A 23,935-nucleotide genomic window follows, 5' to 3' on the forward strand; every position below is an offset into this window, starting at 1 on the left:
TCATTCACCACCTCCACACACCCACACCAGCGTGGCTTTATGCTTTCAAGTCTGCAAGTCTTTTAGGGAGGCAAGATAATGTTTGAGAAATTTGAATGGAACAGTGTAAATGATCCGTCACTGCCTTCAGCAGATTGCACTCTGGCATGCCAGCGCATCTGCAGGCAGGCACCTGGCCATGATATCCGGCAGTGGCGCGAGGGAAAAGAAAAGTCTTCTTCGAGCCAGATTTGAACCTGCGACCTAAGGATTGCCTTATTAACAACTACAGTCCTCCGCTCTACCAACTGAGCTATCAAAGGCGCTAGCCTAAAGAGTTGGACTGAAAACTGACAAGTGCATTTAGGACAGACTCGGATGCTCTCCTATGATTGTAGAACGAGTACATCTGGCAAAAGCCTAGCCCTAGCCCCTGAACTTAATCCTATCTCCTTCCTTTCAGACGTGGCTGAAAACGGTGTCCCTGGTGGTCTAGTGGCTAGGATTCGGAGCTCCCACCGCTGCGGCCCGGGTTCGATTCCCGGTCAGGGAAGCGTCTGCTTTCTTGCACACCAAGTCCACTACAAGACTCTGGAAGCCCCCCACCCACATGCTGTGTAGGTTAAAGGAATGTAAAGCGTCCTCCTTCTGCTACTTCCTTTTTTGCCAAACTTCTAAACGACACGTTGCTGCCTCATTCACCACCTCCACACACCCACACCAGCGTGGCTTTATGCTTTCAAGTCTGCAAGTCTTTTAGGGAGGCAAGATAATGTTTGAGAAATTTGAATGGAACAGTGTAAATGATCCGTCACTGCCTTCAGCAGATTGCACTCTGGCATGCCAGCGCATCTGCAGGCAGGCACCTGGCCATGATATCCCGCAGTGGCGCGAGGGAAAAGAAAAGTCTTCTTCGAGCCGGATTTGAACCCGCGACCTAAGGATCGCCTTATTAACAACTACAGTCCTCTGCTCTACCAACTGAGCTATCAAAGGTGCTAGCCTAAAGAGTTGGACTGAAAACTGACAAGTGCATTTAGGACAGACTCGGATGCTCTCCTATGATTGTAGAACGAGTACATCTGGCAAAAGCCTAGCCCTAGCCCCTGAACTTAATCCTATCTCCTTCCTTTCAGACATGGCTGAAAACGGTGTCCCTGGTGGTCTAGTGGCTAGGATTCGGCGCTCTCACCGCCGCGGCCCGGGTTCGATTCCCGGTCAGGGAAGTGTCTGCTTTCTTGCACACCAAGTCCACTACAAGACTCTGGAAGCCCCCCACCCACATGCTGTGTAGGTTAAAGGAATGTAAAGCGTCCTCCTTCTGCTACTTCCTTTTTTGCCAAACTTCTAAACGACACGTTGCTGCCTCATTCACCACCTCCACACACCCACACCAGCGTGGCTTTATGCTTTCAAGTCTGCAAGTCTTTTAGGGAGGCAAGATAATGTTTGAGAAATTTGAATGGAACAGTGTAAATGATCCGTCACTGCCTTCAGCAGATTGCACTCTGGCATGCCAGCGCATCTGCAGGCAGGCACCTGGCCATGATATCCGGCAGTGGCGCGAGGGAAAAGAAAAGTCTTCTTCGAGCCGGATTTGAACCCGCGACCTAAGGATTGCCTTATTAACAACTACAGTCCTCCGCTCTACCAACTGAGCTATCAAAGGCGCTAGCCTAAAGAGTTGGACTGAAAACTGACAAGTGCATTTAGGACAGACTCGGATGCTCTCCTATGATTGTAGAACGAGTACATCTGGCAAAAGCCTAGCCCTAGCCCCTGAACTTAATCCTATCTCCTTCCTTTCAGACGTGGCTGAAAACCGTGTCCCTGGTGGTCTAGTGGCTAGGATTCGGAGCTCTCACCGCCGCGGCCCGGGTTCGATTCCCGGTCAGGGAAGCGTCTGCTTTCTTGCACACCAAGTCCACTACAAGACTCTGGAAGCCCCCCACCCACATGCTGTGTAGGTTAAAGGAATGTAAAGCGTCCTCCTTCTGCTACTTCCTTTTTTGCCAAACTTCTAAACGACACGTTGCTGCCTCATTCACCACCTCCACACACCCACACCAGCGTGGCTTTATGCTTTCAAGTCTGCAAGTCTTTTAGGGAGGCAAGATAATGTTTGAGAAATTTGAATGGAACAGTGTAAATGATCCGTCACTGCCTTCAGCAGATTGCACTCTGGCATGCCAGCGCATCTGCAGGCAGGCACCTGGCCATGATATCCCGCAGTGGCGCGAGGGAAAAGAAAAGTCTTCTTCGAGCCGGATTTGAACCCGCGACCTAAGGATCGCCTTATTAACAACTACAGTCCTCTGCTCTACCAACTGAGCTATCAAAGGTGCTAGCCTAAAGAGTTGGACTGAAAACTGACAAGTGCATTTAGGACAGACTCGGATGCTCTCCTATGATTGTAGAACGAGTACATCTGGCAAAAGCCTAGCCCTAGCCCCTGAACTTAATCCTATCTCCTTCCTTTCAGACATGGCTGAAAATGGTGTCCCTGGTGGTCTAGTGGCTAGGATTCGGCGCTCTCACCGCCGCGACCCGGGTTCGATTCCCGGTCAGGGAAGTGTCTGCTTTCTTGCACACCAAGTCCACTACAAGACTCTGGAAGCCCCCCACCCACATGCTGTGTAGGTTAAAGGAATGTAAAGCGTCCTCCTTCTGCTACTTCCTTTTTTGCCAAACTTCTAAACGACACGTTGCTGCCTCATTCACCACCTCCACACACCCACACCAGCGTGGCTTTATGCTTTCAAGTCTGCAAGTCTTTTAGGGAGGCAAGATAATGTTTGAGAAATTTGAATGGAACAGTGTAAATGATCCGTCACTGCCTTCAGCAGATTGCACTCTGGCATGCCAGCGCATCTGCAGGCAGGCACCTGGCCATGATATCCGGCAGTGGCGCGAGGGAAAAGAAAAGTCTTCTTCGAGCCGGATTTGAACCCGCGACCTAAGGATTGCCTTATTAACAACTACAGTCCTCCGCTCTACCAACTGAGCTATCAAAGGCGCTAGCCTAAAGAGTTGGACTGAAAACTGACAAGTGCATTTAGGACAGACTCGGATGCTCTCCTATGATTGTAGAACGAGTACATCTGGCAAAAGCCTAGCCCTAGCCCCTGAACTTAATCCTATCTCCTTCCTTTCAGATGTGGCTGAAAACGGTGTCCCTGGTGGTCTAGTGGCTAGGATTCGGCGCTCTCACCGCCGTGGCCCGGGTTCGATTCCCGCTCAGGGAAGCGTCTGCTTTCTTGCACACCAAGTCCACTACAAGACTCTGGAAGCCCCCCACCCACATGCTGTGTAGGTTAAAGGAATGTAAAGCGTCCTCCTTCTGCTACTTCCTTTTTTGCCAAACTTCTAAACGACACGTTGCTGCCTCATTCACCACCTCCACACACCCACACCAGCGTGGCTTTATGCTTTCAAGTCTGCAAGTCTTTTAGGGAGGCAAGATAATGTTTGAGAAATTTGAATGGAACAGTGTAAATGATCCGTCACTGCCTTCAGCAGATTGCACTCTGGCATGCCAGCGCATCTGCAGGCAGGCACCTGGCCATGATATCCTGCAGTGGCGCGAGGGAAAAGAAAAGTCTTCTTCGAGCTGGATTTGAACCCGCGACCTAAGGATTGCCTTATTAACAACTACAGTCCTCCGCTCTACCAACTGAGCTATCAAAGGCACTAGCCTAAAGAGTTGGACTGAAAACTGACAAGTGCATTTAGGACAGACTCGGATGCTCTCCTATGACTGTAGAACGAGTACATCTGGCAAAAGCCTAGCCCTAGCCCCTGAACTTAATCCTATCTCCTTCCTTTCAGAGGTGGTTGAAAACGGTGTCCCTGGTGGTCTAGTGGCTAGGATTCGGCGCTCTCACCGCCGCGGCCCGGGTTCGATTCCCGCTCAGGGAAGCGTGTGCTTTCTTGCACACCAAGTCCACTACAAGACTCTGGAAGCCCCCCACCCACATGCTGTGTAGGTTAAAGGAATGTAAAGCGTCCTCCTTCTGCTACTTCCTTTTTTGCCAAACTTCTAAACGACACGTTGCTGCCTCATTCACCACCTCCACACACCCACACCAGCGTGGCTTTATGCTTTCAAGTCTGCAAGTCTTTTAGGGAGGCAAGATAATGTTTGAGAAATTTGAATGGAACAGTGTAAATGATCCGTCACTGCCTTCAGCAGATTGCACTCTGGCATGCCAGCGCATCTGCAGGCAGGCACCTGGCCATGATATCCGGCAGTGGCGCGAGGGAAAAGAAAAGTCTTCTTCGAGCCGGATTTGAACCCGCGACCTAAGGATTGCCTTATTAACAACTACAGTCCTCCGCTCTACCAACTGAGCTATCAAAGGCGCTAGCCTAAAGAGTTGGACTGAAAACTGACAAGTGCATTTAGGACAGACTCGGATGCTCTCCTATGATTGTAGAACGAGTACATCTGGCAAAAGCCTAGCCCTAGCCCCTGAACTTAATCCTATCTCCTTCCTTTCAGATGTGGCTGAAAACGGTGTCCCTGGTGGTCTAGTGGCTAGGATTCGGCGCTCTCACCGCCGCGGCCCGGGTTCGATTCCCGGTCAGGGAAGAGTCTGCTTTCTTGCACACCAAGTCCACTACAAGACTCTGGAAGCCCCCCACCCACATGCTGTGTAGGTTAAAGGAATGTAAAGCGTCCTCCTTCTGCTACTTCCTTTTTTGCCAAACTTCTAAACGACACGTTGCTGCCTCATTCACCACCTCCACACACCCACACCAGCGTGGCTTTATGCTTTCAAGTCTGCAAGTCTTTTAGGGAGGCAAGATAATGTTTGAGAAATTTGAATGGAACAGTGTAAATGATCCGTCACTGCCTTCAGCAGATTGCACTCTGGCATGCCAGCGCATCTGCAGGCAGGCACCTGGCCATGATATCCCGCAGTGGCGCGAGGGAAAAGAAAAGTCTTCTTCGAGCCGGATTTGAACCCGCGACCTAAGGATCGCCTTATTAACAACTACAGTCCTCTGCTCTACCAACTGAGCTATCAAAGGTGCTAGCCTAAAGAGTTGGACTGAAAACTGACAAGTGCATTTAGCACAGACTCGGATGCTCTCCTATGATTGTAGAACGAGTACATCTGGCAAAAGCCTAGCCCTAGCCCCTGAACTTAATCCTATCTCCTTCCTTTCTGACATGGCTGAAAATGGTGTCCCTGGTGGTCTAGTGGCTAGGATTCGGCGCTCTCACCGCCGTGGCCCGGGTTCGATTCCCGCTCAGGGAAGCGTCTGCTTTCTTGCACACCAAGTCCACTACAAGACTCTGGAAGCCCCCCACCCACATGCTGTGTAGGTTAAAGGAATGTAAAGCGTCCTCCTTCTGCTACTTCCTTTTTTGCCAAACTTCTAAACGACACGTTGCTGCCTCATTCACCACCTCCACACACCCACACCAGCGTGGCTTTATGCTTTCAAGTCTGCAAGTCTTTTAGGGAGGCAAGATAATGTTTGAGAAATTTGAATGGAACAGTGTAAATGATCCGTCACTGCCTTCAGCAGATTGCACTCTGGCATGCCAGCGCATCTGCAGGCAGGCACCTGGCCATGATATCCTGCAGTGGCGCGAGGGAAAAGAAAAGTCTTCTTCGAGCTGGATTTGAACCCGCGACCTAAGGATTGCCTTATTAACAACTACAGTCCTCCGCTCTACCAACTGAGCTATCAAAGGCACTAGCCTAAAGAGTTGGACTGAAAACTGACAAGTGCATTTAGGACAGACTCGGATGCTCTCCTATGACTGTAGAACGAGTACATCTGGCAAAAGCCTAGCCCTAGCCCCTGAACTTAATCCTATCTCCTTCCTTTCAGAGGTGGTTGAAAACGGTGTCCCTGGTGGTCTAGTGGCTAGGATTCGGCGCTCTCACCGCCGCGGCCCGGGTTCGATTCCCGCTCAGGGAAGCGTGTGCTTTCTTGCACACCAAGTCCACTACAAGACTCTGGAAGCCCCCCACCCACATGCTGTGTAGGTTAAAGGAATGTAAAGCGTCCTCCTTCTGCTACTTCCTTTTTTGCCAAACTTCTAAACGACACGTTGCTGCCTCATTCACCACCTCCACACACCCACACCAGCGTGGCTTTATGCTTTCAAGTCTGCAAGTCTTTTAGGGAGGCAAGATAATGTTTGAGAAATTTGAATGGAACAGTGTAAATGATCCGTCACTGCCTTCAGCAGATTGCACTCTGGCATGCCAGCGCATCTGCAGGCAGGCACCTGGCCATGATATCCGGCAGTGGCGCGAGGGAAAAGAAAAGTCTTCTTCGAGCCGGATTTGAACCCGCGACCTAAGGATTGCCTTATTAACAACTACAGTCCTCCGCTCTACCAACTGAGCTATCAAAGGCGCTAGCCTAAAGAGTTGGACTGAAAACTGACAAGTGCATTTAGGACAGACTCGGATGCTCTCCTATGATTGTAGAACGAGTACATCTGGCAAAAGCCTAGCCCTAGCCCCTGAACTTAATCCTATCTCCTTCCTTTCAGATGTGGCTGAAAACGGTGTCCCTGGTGGTCTAGTGGCTAGGATTCGGCGCTCTCACCGCCGCGGCCCGGGTTCGATTCCCGGTCAGGGAAGAGTCTGCTTTCTTGCACACCAAGTCCACTACAAGACTCTGGAAGCCCCCCACCCACATGCTGTGTAGGTTAAAGGAATGTAAAGCGTCCTCCTTCTGCTACTTCCTTTTTTGCCAAACTTCTAAACGACACGTTGCTGCCTCATTCACCACCTCCACACACCCACACCAGCGTGGCTTTATGCTTTCAAGTCTGCAAGTCTTTTAGGGAGGCAAGATAATGTTTGAGAAATTTGAATGGAACAGTGTAAATGATCCGTCACTGCCTTCAGCAGATTGCACTCTGGCATGCCAGCGCATCTGCAGGCAGGCACCTGGCCATGATATCCCGCAGTGGCGCGAGGGAAAAGAAAAGTCTTCTTCGAGCCGGATTTGAACCCGCGACCTAAGGATCGCCTTATTAACAACTACAGTCCTCTGCTCTACCAACTGAGCTATCAAAGGTGCTAGCCTAAAGAGTTGGACTGAAAACTGACAAGTGCATTTAGCACAGACTCGGATGCTCTCCTATGATTGTAGAACGAGTACATCTGGCAAAAGCCTAGCCCTAGCCCCTGAACTTAATCCTATCTCCTTCCTTTCTGACATGGCTGAAAATGGTGTCCCTGGTGGTCTAGTGGCTAGGATTCGGCGCTCTCACCGCCGTGGCCCGGGTTCGATTCCCGCTCAGGGAAGCGTCTGCTTTCTTGCACACCAAGTCCACTACAAGACTCTGGAAGCCCCCCACCCACATGCTGTGTAGGTTAAAGGAATGTAAAGCGTCCTCCTTCTGCTACTTCCTTTTTTGCCAAACTTCTAAACGACACGTTGCTGCCTCATTCACCACCTCCACACACCCACACCAGCGTGGCTTTATGCTTTCAAGTCTGCAAGTCTTTTAGGGAGGCAAGATAATGTTTGAGAAATTTGAATGGAACAGTGTAAATGATCCGTCACTGCCTTCAGCAGATTGCACTCTGGCATGCCAGCGCATCTGCAGGCAGGCACCTGGCCATGATATCCTGCAGTGGCGCGAGGGAAAAGAAAAGTCTTCTTCGAGCTGGATTTGAACCCGCGACCTAAGGATTGCCTTATTAACAACTACAGTCCTCCGCTCTACCAACTGAGCTATCAAAGGCACTAGCCTAAAGAGTTGGACTGAAAACTGACAAGTGCATTTAGGACAGACTCGGATGCTCTCCTATGACTGTAGAACGAGTACATCTGGCAAAAGCCTAGCCCTAGCCCCTGAACTTAATCCTATCTCCTTCCTTTCAGAGGTGGTTGAAAACGGTGTCCCTGGTGGTCTAGTGGCTAGGATTCGGCGCTCTCACCGCCGCGGCCCGGGTTCGATTCCCGCTCAGGGAAGCGTGTGCTTTCTTGCACACCAAGTCCACTACAAGACTCTGGAAGCCCCCCACCCACATGCTGTGTAGGTTAAAGGAATGTAAAGCGTCCTCCTTCTGCTACTTCCTTTTTTGCCAAACTTCTAAACGACACGTTGCTGCCTCATTCACCACCTCCACACACCCACACCAGCGTGGCTTTATGCTTTCAAGTCTGCAAGTCTTTTAGGGAGGCAAGATAATGTTTGAGAAATTTGAATGGAACAGTGTAAATGATCCGTCACTGCCTTCAGCAGATTGCACTCTGGCATGCCAGCGCATCTGCAGGCAGGCACCTGGCCATGATATCCGGCAGTGGCGCGAGGGAAAAGAAAAGTCTTCTTCGAGCCGGATTTGAACCCGCGACCTAAGGATTGCCTTATTAACAACTACAGTCCTCCGCTCTACCAACTGAGCTATCAAAGGCGCTAGCCTAAAGAGTTGGACTGAAAACTGACAAGTGCATTTAGGACAGACTCGGATGCTCTCCTATGATTGTAGAACGAGTACATCTGGCAAAAGCCTAGCCCTAGCCCCTGAACTTAATCCTATCTCCGTCCTTTCAGACGTGGCTGAAAACCGTGTCCCTGGTGGTCTAGTGGCTAGGATTCGGCGCTCTCACCGCCGCGGCCCGGGTTCGATTCCCGCTCAGGGAAGCGTGTGCTTTCTTGCACACCAAGTCCACTACAAGACTCTGGAAGCCCCCCACCCACATGCTGTGTAGGTTAAAGGAATGTAAAGCGTCCTCCTTCTGCTACTTCCTTTTTTGCCAAACTTCTAAACGACACGTTGCTGCCTCATTCACCACCTCCACACACCCACACCAGCGTGGCTTTATGCTTTCAAGTCTGCAAGTCTTTTAGGGAGGCAAGATAATGTTTGAGAAATTTGAATGGAACAGTGTAAATGATCCGTCACTGCCTTCAGCAGATTGCACTCTGGCATGCCAGCGCATCTGCAGGCAGGCACCTGGCCATGATATCCTGCAGTGGCGCGAGGGAAAAGAAAAGTCTTCTTCGAGCTGGATTTGAACCCGCGACCTAAGGATTGCCTTATTAACAACTACAGTCCTCCGCTCTACCAACTGAGCTATCAAAGGCGCTAGCCTAAAGAGTTGGACTGAAAACTGACAAGTGCATTTAGGACAGACTCGGATGCTCTCCTATGACTGTAGAACGAGTACATCTGGCAAAAGCCTAGCCCTAGCCCCTGAACTTAATCCTATCTCCTTCCTTTCAGAGGTGGTTGAAAACGGTGTCCCTGGTGGTCTAGTGGCTAGGATTCGGCGCTCTCACCGCCGCGGCCCGGGTTCGATTCCCGCTCAGGGAAGCGTGTGCTTTCTTGCACAACAAGTCCACTACAAGACTCTGGAAGCCCCCCACCCACATGCTGTGTAGGTTAAAGGAATGTAAAGCGTCCTCCTTCTGCTACTTCCTTTTTTGCCAAACTTCTAAACGACACGTTGCTGCCTCATTCACCACCTCCACACACCCACACCAGCGTGGCTTTATGCTTTCAAGTCTGCAAGTCTTTTAGGGAGGCAAGATAATGTTTGAGAAATTTGAATGGAACAGTGTAAATGATCCGTCACTGCCTTCAGCAGATTGCACTCTGGCATGCCAGCGCATCTGCAGGCAGGCACCTGGCCATGATATCCGGCAGTGGCGCGAGGGAAAAGAAAAGTCTTCTTCGAGCCGGATTTGAACCCGCGACCTAAGGATTGCCTTATTAACAACTACAGTCCTCCGCTCTACCAACTGAGCTATCAAAGGCGCTAGCCTAAAGAGTTGGACTGAAAACTGACAAGTGCATTTAGGACAGACTCGGATGCTCTCCTATGACTGTAGAACGAGTACATCTGGCAAAAGCCTAGCCCTAGCCCCTGAACTTAATCCTATCTCCTTCCTTTCAGAGGTGGTTGAAAACGGTGTCCCTGGTGGTCTAGTGGCTAGGATTCGGCGCTCTCACCGCCGCGGCCCGGGTTCGATTCCCGCTCAGGGAAGCGTGTGCTTTCTTGCACACCAAGTCCACTACAAGACTCTGGAAGCCCCCCACCCACATGCTGTGTAGGTTAAAGGAATGTAAAGCGTCCTCCTTCTGCTACTTCCTTTTTTGCCAAACTTCTAAACGACACGTTGCTGCCTCATTCACCACCTCCACACACCCACACCAGCGTGGCTTTATGCTTTCAAGTCTGCAAGTCTTTTAGGGAGGCAAGATAATGTTTGAGAAATTTGAATGGAACAGTGTAAATGATCCGTCACTGCCTTCAGCAGATTGCACTCTGGCATGCCAGCGCATCTGCAGGCAGGCACCTGGCCATGATATCCGGCAGTGGCGCGAGGGAAAAGAAAAGTCTTCTTCGAGCCGGATTTGAACCCGCGACCTAAGGATTGCCTTATTAACAACTACAGTCCTCCGCTCTACCAACTGAGCTATCAAAGGCGCTAGCCTAAAGAGTTGGACTGAAAACTGACAAGTGCATTTAGGACAGACTCGGATGCTCTCCTATGATTGTAGAACGAGTACATCTGGCAAAAGCCTAGCCCTAGCCCCTGAACTTAATCCTATCTCCTTCCTTTCAGACGTGGCTGAAAACCGTGTCCCTGGTGGTCTAGTGGCTAGGATTCGGCGCTCTCACCGCCGCGGCCCGGGTTCGATTCCCGCTCAGGGAAGCGTGTGCTTTCTTGCACACCAAGTCCACTACAAGACTCTGGAAGCCCCCCACCCACATGCTGTGTAGGTTAAAGGAATGTAAAGCGTCCTCCTTCTGCTACTTCCTTTTTTGCCAAACTTCTAAACGACACGTTGCTGCCTCATTCACCACCTCCACACACCCACACCAGCGTGGCTTTATGCTTTCAAGTCTGCAAGTCTTTTAGGGAGGCAAGATAATGTTTGAGAAATTTGAATGGAACAGTGTAAATGATCCGTCACTGCCTTCAGCAGATTGCACTCTGGCATGCCAGCGCATCTGCAGGCAGGCACCTGGCCATGATATCCCGCAGTGGCGCGAGGGAAAAGAAAAGTCTTCTTCGAGCCGGATTTGAACCCGCGACCTAAGGATTGCCTTATTAACAACTACAGTCCTCCGCTCTACCAACTGAGCTATCAAAGGCGCTAGCCTAAAGAGTTGGACTGAAAACTGACAAGTGCATTTAGGACAGACTCGGATGCTCTCCTATGATTGTAGAACGAGTACATCTGGCAAAAGCCTAGCCCTAGCCCCTGAACTTAATCCTATCTCCTTCCTTTCAGACGTGGCTGAAAACCGTGTCCCTGGTGGTCTAGTGGCTAGGATTCGGCGCTCTCACCGCCGCGGCCCGGGTTCGATTCCCGCTCAGGGAAGCGTGTGCTTTCTTGCACACCAAGTCCACTACAAGACTCTGGAAGCCCCCCACCCACATGCTGTGTAGGTTAAAGGAATGTAAAGCGTCCTCCTTCTGCTACTTCCTTTTTTGCCAAACTTCTAAACGACACGTTGCTGCCTCATTCACCACCTCCACACACCCACACCAGCGTGGCTTTATGCTTTCAAGTCTGCAAGTCTTTTAGGGAGGCAAGATAATGTTTGAGAAATTTGAATGGAACAGTGTAAATGATCCGTCACTGCCTTCAGCAGATTGCACTCTGGCATGCCAGCGCATCTGCAGGCAGGCACCTGGCCATGATATCCTGCAGTGGCGCGAGGGAAAAGAAAAGTCTTCTTCGAGCTGGATTTGAACCCGCGACCTAAGGATTGCCTTATTAACAACTACAGTCCTCCGCTCTACCAACTGAGCTATCAAAGGCGCTAGCCTAAAGAGTTGGACTGAAAACTGACAAGTGCATTTAGGACAGACTCGGATGCTCTCCTATGACTGTAGAACGAGTACATCTGGCAAAAGCCTAGCCCTAGCCCCTGAACTTAATCCTATCTCCTTCCTTTCAGAGGTGGTTGAAAACGGTGTCCCTGGTGGTCTAGTGGCTAGGATTCGGCGCTCTCACCGCCGCGGCCCGGGTTCGATTCCCGCTCAGGGAAGCGTGTGCTTTCTTGCACACCAAGTCCACTACAAGACTCTGGAAGCCCCCCACCCACATGCTGTGTAGGTTAAAGGAATGTAAAGCGTCCTCCTTCTGCTACTTCCTTTTTTGCCAAACTTCTAAACGACACGTTGCTGCCTCATTCACCACCTCCACACACCCACACCAGCGTGGCTTTATGCTTTCAAGTCTGCAAGTCTTTTAGGGAGGCAAGATAATGTTTGAGAAATTTGAATGGAACAGTGTAAATGATCCGTCACTGCCTTCAGCAGATTGCACTCTGGCATGCCAGCGCATCTGCAGGCAGGCACCTGGCCATGATATCCGGCAGTGGCGCGAGGGAAAAGAAAAGTCTTCTTCGAGCCGGATTTGAACCCGCGACCTAAGGATTGCCTTATTAACAACTACAGTCCTCCGCTCTACCAACTGAGCTATCAAAGGCGCTAGCCTAAAGAGTTGGACTGAAAACTGACAAGTGCATTTAGGACAGACTCGGATGCTCTCCTATGACTGTAGAACGAGTACATCTGGCAAAAGCCTAGCCCTAGCCCCTGAACTTAATCCTATCTCCTTCCTTTCAGACGTGGCTGAAAACGGTGTCCCTGGTGGTCTGGTGGCTAGGATTCGGCGCTCTCACCGCCGCGGCCCGGGTTCGATTCCCGCTCAGGGAAGCGTGTGCTTTCTTGCACACCAAGTCCACTACAAGACTCTGGAAGCCCCCCACCCACATGCTGTGTAGGTTAAAGGAATGTAAAGCGTCCTCCTTCTGCTACTTCCTTTTTTGCCAAACTTCTAAACGACACGTTGCTGCCTCATTCACCACCTCCACACACCCACACCAGCGTGGCTTTATGCTTTCAAGTCTGCAAGTCTTTTAGGGAGGCAAGATAATGTTTGAGAAATTTGAATGGAACAGTGTAAATGATCCGTCACTGCCTTCAGCAGATTGCACTCTGGCATGCCAGCGCATCTGCAGGCAGGCACCTGGCCATGATATCCGGCAGTGGCGCGAGGGAAAAGAAAAGTCTTCTTCGAGCCGGATTTGAACCCGCGACCTAAGGATTGCCTTATTAACAACTACAGTCCTCCGCTCTACCAACTGAGCTATCAAAGGCGCTAGCCTAAAGAGTTGGACTGAAAACTGACAAGTGCATTTAGGACAGACTCGGATGCTCTCCTATGATTGTAGAACGAGTACATCTGGCAAAAGCCTAGCCCTAGCCCCTGAACTTAATCCTATCTCCTTCCTTTCAGACGTGGCTGAAAACGGTGTCCCTGGTGGTCTAGTGGCTAGGATTCGGCGCTCTCACCGCCGCGGCCCGGGTTCGATTCCCGCTCAGGGAAGCGTGTGCTTTCTTGCACACCAAGTCCACTACAAGACTCTGGAAGCCCCCCACCCACATGCTGTGTAGGTTAAAGGAATGTAAAGCGTCCTCCTTCTGCTACTTCCTTTTTTGCCAAACTTCTAAACGACACGTTGCTGCCTCATTCACCACCTCCACACACCCACACCAGCGTGGCTTTATGCTTTCAAGTCTGCAAGTCTTTTAGGGAGGCAAGATAATGTTTGAGAAATTTGAATGGAACAGTGTAAATGATCCGTCACTGCCTTCAGCAGATTGCACTCTGGCATGCCAGCGCATCTGCAGGCAGGCACCTGGCCATGATATCCGGCAGTGGCGCGAGGGAAAAGAAAAGTCTTCTTCGAGCCGGATTTGAACCCGCGACCTAAGGATTGCCTTATTAACAACTACAGTCCTCCGCTCTACCAACTGAGCTATCAAAGGCGCTAGCCTAAAGAGTTGGACTGAAAACTGACAAGTGCATTTAGGACAGACTCGGATGCTCTCCTATGATTGTAGAACGAGTACATCTGGCAAAAGCCTAGCCCTAGCCCCTGAACTTAATCCTATCTCCTTCCTTTCAGACGTGGCTGAAAACGGTGTCCCTGGTGGTCTGGTGGCTAGGATTCGGCGCTCTCACCGCCGCGGCCCGGGTTCGATTCCCGCTCAGGGAAGCGTGTGCTTTCTTGCACACCAAGTCCACTACAAGACTCTGGAAGCCCCCCACCCACATGCTGTGTAGGTTAAAGGAATGTAAAGCGTCCTCCTTCTGCTACTTCCTTTTTTGCCAAACTTCTAAACGACACGTTGCTGCCTCATTCACCACCTCCACACACCCACACCAGCGTGGCTTTATGCTTTCAAGTCTGCAAGTCTTTTAGGGAGGCAAGATAATGTTTGAGAAATTTGAATGGAACAGTGTAAATGATCCGTCACTGCCTTCAGCAGATTGCACTCTGGCATGCCAGCGCATCTGCAGGCAGGCACCTGGCCATGATATCCTGCAGTGGCGCGAGGGAAAAGAAAAGTCTTCTTCGAGCTGGATTTGAACCCGCGACCTAAGGATTGCCTTATTAACAACTACAGTCCTCCGCTCTACCAACTGAGCTATCAAAGGCGCTAGCCTAAAGAGTTGGACTGAAAACTGACAAGTGCATTTAGGACAGACTCGGATGCTCTCCTATGACTGTAGAACGAGTACATCTGGCAAAAGCCTAGCCCTAGCCCCTGAACTTAATCCTATCTCCTTCCTTTCAGAGGTGGTTGAAAACGGTGTCCCTGGTGGTCTAGTGGCTAGGATTCGGCGCTCTCACCGCCGCGGCCCGGGTTCGATTCCCGCTCAGGGAAGCGTGTGCTTTCTTGCACACCAAGTCCACTACAAGACTCTGGAAGCCCCCCACCCACATGCTGTGTAGGTTAAAGGAATGTAAAGCGTCCTCCTTCTGCTACTTCCTTTTTTGCCAAACTTCTAAACGACACGTTGCTGCCTCATTCACCACCTCCACACACCCACACCAGCGTGGCTTTATGCTTTCAAGTCTGCAAGTCTTTTAGGGAGGCAAGATAATGTTTGAGAAATTTGAATGGAACAGTGTAAATGATCCGTCACTGCCTTCAGCAGATTGCACTCTGGCATGCCAGCGCATCTGCAGGCAGGCACCTGGCCATGATATCCGGCAGTGGCGCGAGGGAAAAGAAAAGTCTTCTTCGAGCCGGATTTGAACCCGCGACCTAAGGATTGCCTTATTAACAACTACAGTCCTCCGCTCTACCAACTGAGCTATCAAAGGCGCTAGCCTAAAGAGTTGGACTGAAAACTGACAAGTGCATTTAGGACAGACTCGGATGCTCTCCTATGACTGTAGAACGAGTACATCTGGCAAAAGCCTAGCCCTAGCCCCTGAACTTAATCCTATCTCCTTCCTTTCAGACGTGGCTGAAAACGGTGTCCCTGGTGGTCTGGTGGCTAGGATTCGGCGCTCTCACCGCCGCGGCCCGGGTTCGATTCCCGCTCAGGGAAGCGTGTGCTTTCTTGCACACCAAGTCCACTACAAGACTCTGGAAGCCCCCCACCCACATGCTGTGTAGGTTAAAGGAATGTAAAGCGTCCTCCTTCTGCTACTTCCTTTTTTGCCAAACTTCTAAACGACACGTTGCTGCCTCATTCACCACCTCCACACACCCACACCAGCGTGGCTTTATGCTTTCAAGTCTGCAAGTCTTTTAGGGAGGCAAGATAATGTTTGAGAAATTTGAATGGAACAGTGTAAATGATCCGTCACTGCCTTCAGCAGATTGCACTCTGGCATGCCAGCGCATCTGCAGGCAGGCACCTGGCCATGATATCCGGCAGTGGCGCGAGGGAAAAGAAAAGTCTTCTTCGAGCCGGATTTGAACCCGCGACCTAAGGATTGCCTTATTAACAACTACAGTCCTCCGCTCTACCAACTGAGCTATCAAAGGCGCTAGCCTAAAGAGTTGGACTGAAAACTGACAAGTGCATTTAGGACAGACTCGGATGCTCTCCTATGATTGTAGAACGAGTACATCTGGCAAAAGCCTAGCCCTAGCCCCTGAACTTAATCCTATCTCCTTCCTTTCAGACGTGGCTGAAAACGGTGTCCCTGGTGGTCTAGTGGCTAGGATTCGGCGCTCTCACCGCCGCGGCCCGGGTTCGATTCCCGCTCAGGGAAGCGTCTGCTTTCTTGCACACCAAGTCCACTACAAGACTCTGGAAGCCCCCCACCCACATGCTGTGTAGGTTAAAGGAATGTAAAGCGTCCTCCTTCTGCTACTTCCTTTTTTGCCAAACTTCTAAACGACACGTTGCTGCCTCATTCACCACCTCCACACACCCACACCAGCGTGGCTTTATGCTTTCAAGTCTGCAAGTCTTTTAGGGAGGCAAGATAATGTTTGAGAAATTTGAATGGAACAGTGTAAATGATCCGTCACTGCCTTCAGCAGATTGCACTCTGGCATGCCAGCGCATCTGCAGGCAGGCACCTGGCCATGATATCCGGCAGTGGCGCGAGGGAAAAGAAAAGTCTTCTTCGAGCCGGATTTGAACCCGCGACCTAAGGATTGCCTTATTAACAACTACAGTCCTCCGCTCTACCAACTGAGCTATCAAAGGCGCTAGCCTAAAGAGTTGGACTGAAAACTGACAAGTGCATTTAGGACAGACTCGGATGCTCTCCTATGATTGTAGAACGAGTACATCTGGCAAAAGCCTAGCCCTAGCCCCTGAACTTAATCCTATCTCCTTCCTTTCAGACGTGGCTGAAAACGGTGTCCCTGGTGGTCTGGTGGCTAGGATTCGGCGCTCTCACCGCCGCGGCCCGGGTTCGATTCCCGCTCAGGGAAGCGTGTGCTTTCTTGCACACCAAGTCCACTACAAGACTCTGGAAGCCCCCCACCCACATGCTGTGTAGGTTAAAGGAATGTAAAGCGTCCTCCTTCTGCTACTTCCTTTTTTGCCAAACTTCTAAACGACACGTTGCTGCCTCATTCACCACCTCCACACATCCACACCAGCGTGGCTTTATGCTTTCAAGTCTGCAAGTCTTTTAGGGAGGCAAGATAATGTTTGAGAAATTTGAATGGAACAGTGTAAATGATCCGTCACTGCCTTCAGCAGATTGCACTCTGGCATGCCAGCGCATCTGCAGGCAGGCACCTGGCCATGATATCCGGCAGTGGCGCGAGGGAAAAGAAAAGTCTTCTTCGAGCCGGATTTGAACCCGCGACCTAAGGATTGCCTTATTAACAACTACAGTCCTCCGCTCTACCAACTGAGCTATCAAAGGCGCTAGCCTAAAGAGTTGGACTGAAAACTGACAAGTGCATTTAGGACAGACTCGGATGCTCTCCTATGATTGTAGAACGAGTACATCTGGCAAAAGCCTAGCCCTAGCCCCTGAACTTAATCCTATCTCCTTCCTTTCAGACGTGGCTGAAAACGGTGTCCCTGGTGGTCTGGTGGCTAGGATTCGGCGCTCTCACCGCCGCGGCCCGGGTTCGATTCCCGCTCAGGGAAGCGTGTGCTTTCTTGCACACCAAGTCCACTACAAGACTCTGGAAGCCCCCCACCCACATGCTGTGTAGGTTAAAGGAATGTAAAGCGTCCTCCTTCTGCTACTTCCTTTTTTGCCAAACTTCTAAACGACACGTTGCTGCCTCATTCACCACCTCCACACACCCACACCAGCGTGGCTTTATGCTTTCAAGTCTGCAAGTCTTTTAGGGAGGCAAGATAATGTTTGAGAAATTTGAATGGAACAGTGTAAATGATCCGTCACTGCCTTCAGCAGATTGCACTCTGGCATGCCAGCGCATCTGCAGGCAGGCACCTGGCCATGATATCCGGCAGTGGCGCGAGGGAAAAGAAAAGTCTTCTTCGAGCCGGATTTGAACCCGCGACCTAAGGATTGCCTTATTAACAACTACAGTCCTCCGCTCTACCAACTGAGCTATCAAAGGCGCTAGCCTAAAGAGTTGGACTGAAAACTGACAAGTGCATTTAGGACAGACTCGGATGCTCTCCTATGACTGTAGAACGAGTACATCTGGCAAAAGCCTAGCCCTAGCCCCTGAACTTAATCCTATCTCCTTCCTTTCAGACGTGGCTGAAAACGGTGTCCCTGGTGGTCTGGTGGCTAGGATTCGGCGCTCTCACCGCCGCGGCCCGGGTTCGATTCCCGCTCAGGGAAGCGTGTGCTTTCTTGCACACCAAGTCCACTACAAGACTCTGGAAGCCCCCCACCCACATGCTGTGTAGGTTAAAGGAATGTAAAGCGTCCTCCTTCTGCTACTTCCTTTTTTGCCAAACTTCTAAACGACACGTTGCTGCCTCATTCACCACCTCCACACACCCACACCAGCGTGGCTTTATGCTTTCAAGTCTGCAAGTCTTTTAGGGAGGCAAGATAAAGTTTGAGAAATTTGAATGGAACAGTGTAAATGATCCGTCACTGCCTTCAGCATATTGCACTCTGGCATGCCAGCGCATCTGCAGGCAGGCACCTGGCCATGATATCCGGCAGTGGCGCGAGGGAAAAGAAAAGTCTTCTTCGAGCCGGATTTGAACCCGCGACCTAAGGATTGCCTTATTAACAACTACAGTCCTCCGCTCTACCAACTGAGCTATCAAAGGCGCTAGCCTAAAGAGTTGGACTGAAAACTGACAAGTGCATTTAGGACAGACTCGGATGCTCTCCTATGATTGTAGAACGAGTACATCTGGCAAAAGCCTAGCCCTAGCCCCTGAACTTAATCCTATCTCCTTCCTTTCAGACGTGGCTGAAAACGGTGTCCCTGGTGGTCTAGTGGCTAGGATTCGGCGCTCTCACCGCCGCGGCCCGGGTTCGATTCCTGCTCAGGGAAGCGTGTGCTTTCTTGCACACCAAGTCCACTACAAGACTCTGGAAGCCCCCCACCCACATGCTGTGTAGGTTAAAGGAATGTAAAGCGTCCTCCTTCTGCTACTTCCTTTTTTGCCAAACTTCTAAACGACACGTTGCTGCCTCATTCACCACCTCCACACACCCACACCAGCGTGGCTTTATGCTTTCAAGTCTGCAAGTCTTTTAGGGAGGCAAGATAAAGTTTGAGAAATTTGAATGGAACAGTGTAAATGATCCGTCACTGCCTTCAGCATATTGCACTCTGGCATGCCAGCGCATCTGCAGGCAGGCACCTGGCCATGATATCCGGCAGTGGCGCGAGGGAAAAGAAAAGTCTTCTTCGAGCCGGATTTGAACCCGCGACCTAAAGATTGCCTTATTAACAACTACAGTCCTCCGCTCTACCAACTGAGCTATCAAAGGTGCTAGCCTAAAGAGTTGGACTGAAAACTGACAAGTGCATTTAGGACAGACTCGGATGCTCTCCTATGATTGTAGAACGAGTACATCTGGCAAAAGCCTAGCCCTAGCCCCTGAACTTAATCCTATCTCCTTCCTTTCAGACGTGGCTGAAAACGGTGTCCCTGGTGGTCTAGTGGCTAGGATTCGGCGCTCTCACCGCCGCGGCCCGGGTTCGATTCCCGCTCAGGGAAGCGTGTGCTTTCTTGCACACCAAGTCCACTACAAGACTCTGGAAGCCCCCCACCCACATGCTGTGTAGGTTAAAGGAATGTAAAGCGTCCTCCTTCTGCTACTTCCTTTTTTGCCAAACTTCTAAACGACACGTTGCTGCCTCATTCACCACCTCCACACACCCACACCAGCGTGGCTTTATGCTTTCAAGTCTGCAAGTCTTTTAGGGAGGCAAGATAATGTTTGAGAAATTTGAATGGAACAGTGTAAATGATCCGTCACTGCCTTCAGCAGATTGCACTCTGGCATGCCAGCGCATCTGCAGGCAGGCACCTGGCCATGATATCCGGCAGTGGCGCGAGGGAAAAGAAAAGTCTTCTTCGAGCCGGATTTGAACCCGCGACCTAAGGATTGCCTTATTAACAACTACAGTCCTCCGCTCTACCAACTGAGCTATCAAAGGCGCTAGCCTAAAGAGTTGGACTGAAAACTGACAAGTGCATTTAGGACAGACTCGGATGCTCTCCTATGATTGTAGAACGAGTACATCTGGCAAAAGCCTAGCCCTAGCCCCTGAACTTAATCCTATCTCCTTCCTTTCAGACGTGGCTGAAAACGGTGTCCCTGGTGGTCTGGTGGCTAGGATTCGGCGCTCTCACTGCCGCGGCCCGGGTTCGATTCCCGCTCAGGGAAGCGTGTGCTTTCTTGCACACCAAGTCCACTACAAGACTCTGGAAGCCCCCCACCCACATGCTGTGTAGGTTAAAGGAATGTAAAGCGTCCTCCTTCTGCTACTTCCTTTTTTGCCAAACTTCTAAACGACACGTTGCTGCCTCATTCACCACCTCCACACACCCACACCAGCGTGGCTTTATGCTTTCAAGTCTGCAAGTCTTTTAGGGAGGCAAGATAATGTTTGAGAAATTTGAATGGAACAGTGTAAATGATCCGTCACTGCCTTCAGCAGATTGCACTCTGGCATGCCAGCGCATCTGCAGGCAGGCACCTGGCCATGATATCCGGCAGTGGCGCGAGGGAAAAGAAAAGTCTTCTTCGAGCCGGATTTGAACCCGCGACCTAAGGATTGCCTTATTAACAACTACAGTCCTCCGCTCTACCAACTGAGCTATCAAAGGCGCTAGCCTAAAGAGTTGGACTGAAAACTGACAAGTGCATTTAGGACAGACTCGGATGCTCTCCTATGATTGTAGAACGAGTACATCTGGCAAAAGCCTAGCCCTAGCCCCTGAACTTAATCCTATCTCCTTCCTTTCAGACGTGGCTGAAAACGGTGTCCCTGGTGGTCTGGTGGCTAGGATTCGGCGCTCTCACAGCCGCGGCCCGGGTTCGATTCCCGCTCAGGGAAGCGTGTGCTTTCTTGCACACCAAGTCCACTACAAGACTCTGGAAGCCCCCCACCCACATGCTGTGTAGGTTAAAGGAATGTAAAGCGTCCTCCTTCTGCTACTTCCTTTTTTGCCAAACTTCTAAACGACACGTTGCTGCCTCATTCACCACCTCCACACACCCACACCAGCGTGGCTTTATGCTTTCAAGTCTGCAAGTCTTTTAGGGAGGCAAGATAATGTTTGAGAAATTTGAATGGAACAGTGTAAATGATCCGTCACTGCCTTCAGCAGATTGCACTCTGGCATGCCAGCGCATCTGCAGGCAGGCACCTGGCCATGATATCCGGCAGTGGCGCGAGGGAAAAGAAAAGTCTTCTTCGAGCCGGATTTGAACCCGCGACCTAAGGATTGCCTTATTAACAACTACAGTCCTCCGCTCTACCAACTGAGCTATCAAAGGCGCTAGCCTAAAGAGTTGGACTGAAAACTGACAAGTGCATTTAGGACAGACTCGGATGCTCTCCTATGACTGTAGAACGAGTACATCTGGCAAAAGCCTAGCCCTAGCCCCTGAACTTAATCCTATCTCCTTCCTTTCAGACGTGGCTGAAAACGGTGTCCCTGGTGGTCTGGTGGCTAGGATTCGGCGCTCTCACCGCCGCGGCCCGGGTTCGATTCCCGCTCAGGGAAGCGTGTGCTTTCTTGCACACCAAGTCCACTACAAGACTCTGGAAGCCCCCCACCCACATGCTGTGTAGGTTAAAGGAATGTAAAGCGTCCTCCTTCTGCTACTTCCTTTTTTGCCAAACTTCTAAACGACACGTTGCTGCCTCATTCACCACCTCCACACACCCACACCAGCGTGGCTTTATGCTTTCAAGTCTGCAAGTCTTTTAGGGAGGCAAGATAATGTTTGAGAAATTTGAATGGAACAGTGTAAATGATCCGTCACTGCCTTCAGCAGATTGCACTCTGGCATGCCAGCGCATCTGCAGGCAGGCACCTGGCCATGATATCCGGCAGTGGCGCGAGGGAAAAGAAAAGTCTTCTTCGAGCCGGATTTGAACCCGCGACCTAAGGATTGCCTTATTAACAACTACAGTCCTCCGCTCTACCAACTGAGCTATCAAAGGCGCTAGCCTAAAGAGTTGGACTGAAAACTGACAAGTGCATTTAGGACAGACTCGGATGCTCTCCTATGACTGTAGAACGAGTACATCTGGCAAAAGCCTAGCCCTAGCCCCTGAACTTAATCCTATCTCCTTCCTTTCAGACGTGGCTGAAAACGGTGTCCCTGGTGGTCTGGTGGCTAGGATTCGGCGCTCTCACCGCCGCGGCCCGGGTTCGATTCCCGCTCAGGGAAGCGTGTGCTTTCTTGCACACCAAGTCCACTACAAGACTCTGGAAGCCCCCCACCCACATGCTGTGTAGGTTAAAGGAATGTAAAGCGTCCTCCTTCTGCTACTTCCTTTTTTGCCAAACTTCTAAACGACACGTTGCTGCCTCATTCACCACCTCCACACACCCACACCAGCGTGGCTTTATGCTTTCAAGTCTGCAAGTCTTTTAGGGAGGCAAGATAAAGTTTGAGAAATTTGAATGGAACAGTGTAAATGATCCGTCACTGCCTTCAGCAGATTGCACTCTGGCATGCCAGCGCATCTGCAGGCAGGCACCTGGCCATGATATCCCGCAGTGGCGCGAGGGAAAAGAAAAGTCCTCTTCGAGCCGGATTTGAACCCGCGACCTAAGGATCGCCTTATTAACAACGACAGTGCTCTGCTCTACCAACTGAGCTATCAAAGGTGCTAGCCTAAGGAGTTGGACTGAAAACTGACAAGTGCATTTAGGACAGACTCGGATGCTCTCCTATGATTGTAGAACGAGTACATCTGGCAAAAGCCTAGCCCTAGCCCCTGAACTTAATCCTATCTCCTTCCTTTCAGACGTGGCTGAAAACGGTGTCCCTGCTGGTCTAGTGGCTAGGATTCCGCGCTCTCTCAGCCGCGGCCTGGGTTCGATTCCCGCTCAGGGAAGCGTGTGCTTTCTTGCACACCAAGTCCACTACAAGACTCTGGAAGCCCCCCACCCACATGCTGTGTAGGTTAAAGGAATGTAAAGCGTCCTCCTTCTGCTACTTCCTTTTTTGCCAAACTTCTAAACGACACGTTGCTGCCTCATTCACCACCTCCACACACCCACACCAGCGTGGCTTTATGCTTTCAAGTCTGCAAGTCTTTTAGGGAGGCAAGATAAAGTTTGAGAAATTTGAATGGAACAGTGTAAATGATCCGTCACTGCCTTCAGCATATTGCACTCTGGCATGCCAGCGCATCTGCAGGCAGGCACCTGGCCATGATATCCGGCAGTGGCGCGAGGGAAAAGAAAAGTCTTCTTCGAGCCGGATTTGAACCCGCAACCTAAGGATTGCCTTATTAACAACTACAGTCCTCCGCTCTACCAACTGAGCTATCAAAGGTGCTAGCCTAAAGAGTTGGACTGAAAACTGACAAGTGCATTTAGGACAGACTCGGATGCTCTCCTATGATTGTAGAACGAGTACATCTGGCAAAAGCCTAGCCCTAGCCCCTGAACTTAATCCTATCTCCTTCCTTTCAGACGTGGCTGAAAACGGTGTCCCTGGTGGTCTAGTGGCTAGGATTCGGCGCTCTCACCGCCGCGGCCCGAGTTCGATTCCCGCTCAGGGAAGCGTGTGCTTTCTTGCACACCAAGTCCACTACAAGACTCTGGAAGCCCCCCACCCACATGCTGTGTAGGTTAAAGGAATGTAAAGCGTCCTCCTTCTGCTACTTCCTTTTTTGCCAAACTTCTAAACGACACGTTGCTGCCTCATTCACCACCTCCACACACCCACACCAGCGTGGCTTTATGCTTTCAAGTCTGCAAGTCTTTTAGGGAGGCAAGATAATGTTTGAGAAATTTGAATGGAACAGTGTAAATGATCCGTCACTGCCTTCAGCAGATTGCACTCTGGCATGCCAGCGCATCTGCAGGCAGGCACCTGGCCATGATATCCGGCAGTGGCGCGAGGGAAAAGAAAAGTCTTCTTCGAGCCGGATTTGAACCCGCGACCTAAGGATTGCCTTATTAACAACTACAGTCCTCCGCTCTACCAACTGAGCTATCAAAGGCGCTAGCCTAAAGAGTTGGACTGAAAACTGACAAGTGCATTTAGGACAGACTCGGATGCTCTCCTATGATTGTAGAAC

At 50.8% G+C, this 23,935-nt stretch overlaps 5 non-coding genes across 5 annotated transcripts; all 5 read left to right on the forward strand.

The window, feature by feature from the left end:
* The first annotated feature begins 460 nt into the window (after positions 1–460).
* Positions 461–532, forward strand: trnag-ccc (transfer RNA glycine (anticodon CCC)). The gene has a single exon. It is a non-coding gene; the product is annotated as a tRNA-Gly (tRNA).
* Positions 533–1,133: 601 nt separating this feature from the next.
* trnae-cuc (transfer RNA glutamic acid (anticodon CUC)) lies at positions 1,134–1,205 on the forward strand. The gene has a single exon. It is a non-coding gene; the product is annotated as a tRNA-Glu (tRNA).
* Positions 1,206–2,479: 1,274 nt separating this feature from the next.
* trnae-cuc (transfer RNA glutamic acid (anticodon CUC)) lies at positions 2,480–2,551 on the forward strand. Its single transcript has one exon. It is a non-coding gene; the product is annotated as a tRNA-Glu (tRNA).
* A 1,947-nt stretch (positions 2,552–4,498) lies between these two features.
* Positions 4,499–4,570, forward strand: trnae-cuc (transfer RNA glutamic acid (anticodon CUC)). Its single transcript has one exon. It is a non-coding gene; the product is annotated as a tRNA-Glu (tRNA).
* A 1,947-nt stretch (positions 4,571–6,517) lies between these two features.
* trnae-cuc (transfer RNA glutamic acid (anticodon CUC)) lies at positions 6,518–6,589 on the forward strand. Its single transcript has one exon. It is a non-coding gene; the product is annotated as a tRNA-Glu (tRNA).
* The last annotated feature ends 17,346 nt before the right edge of the window (positions 6,590–23,935 follow it).

This window comes from Hoplias malabaricus, unplaced genomic scaffold, assembly GCF_029633855.1.
Source record: "Hoplias malabaricus isolate fHopMal1 unplaced genomic scaffold, fHopMal1.hap1 scaffold_118, whole genome shotgun sequence".
Classification (NCBI taxonomy): Eukaryota; Metazoa; Chordata; class Actinopteri; order Characiformes; family Erythrinidae; genus Hoplias; species Hoplias malabaricus.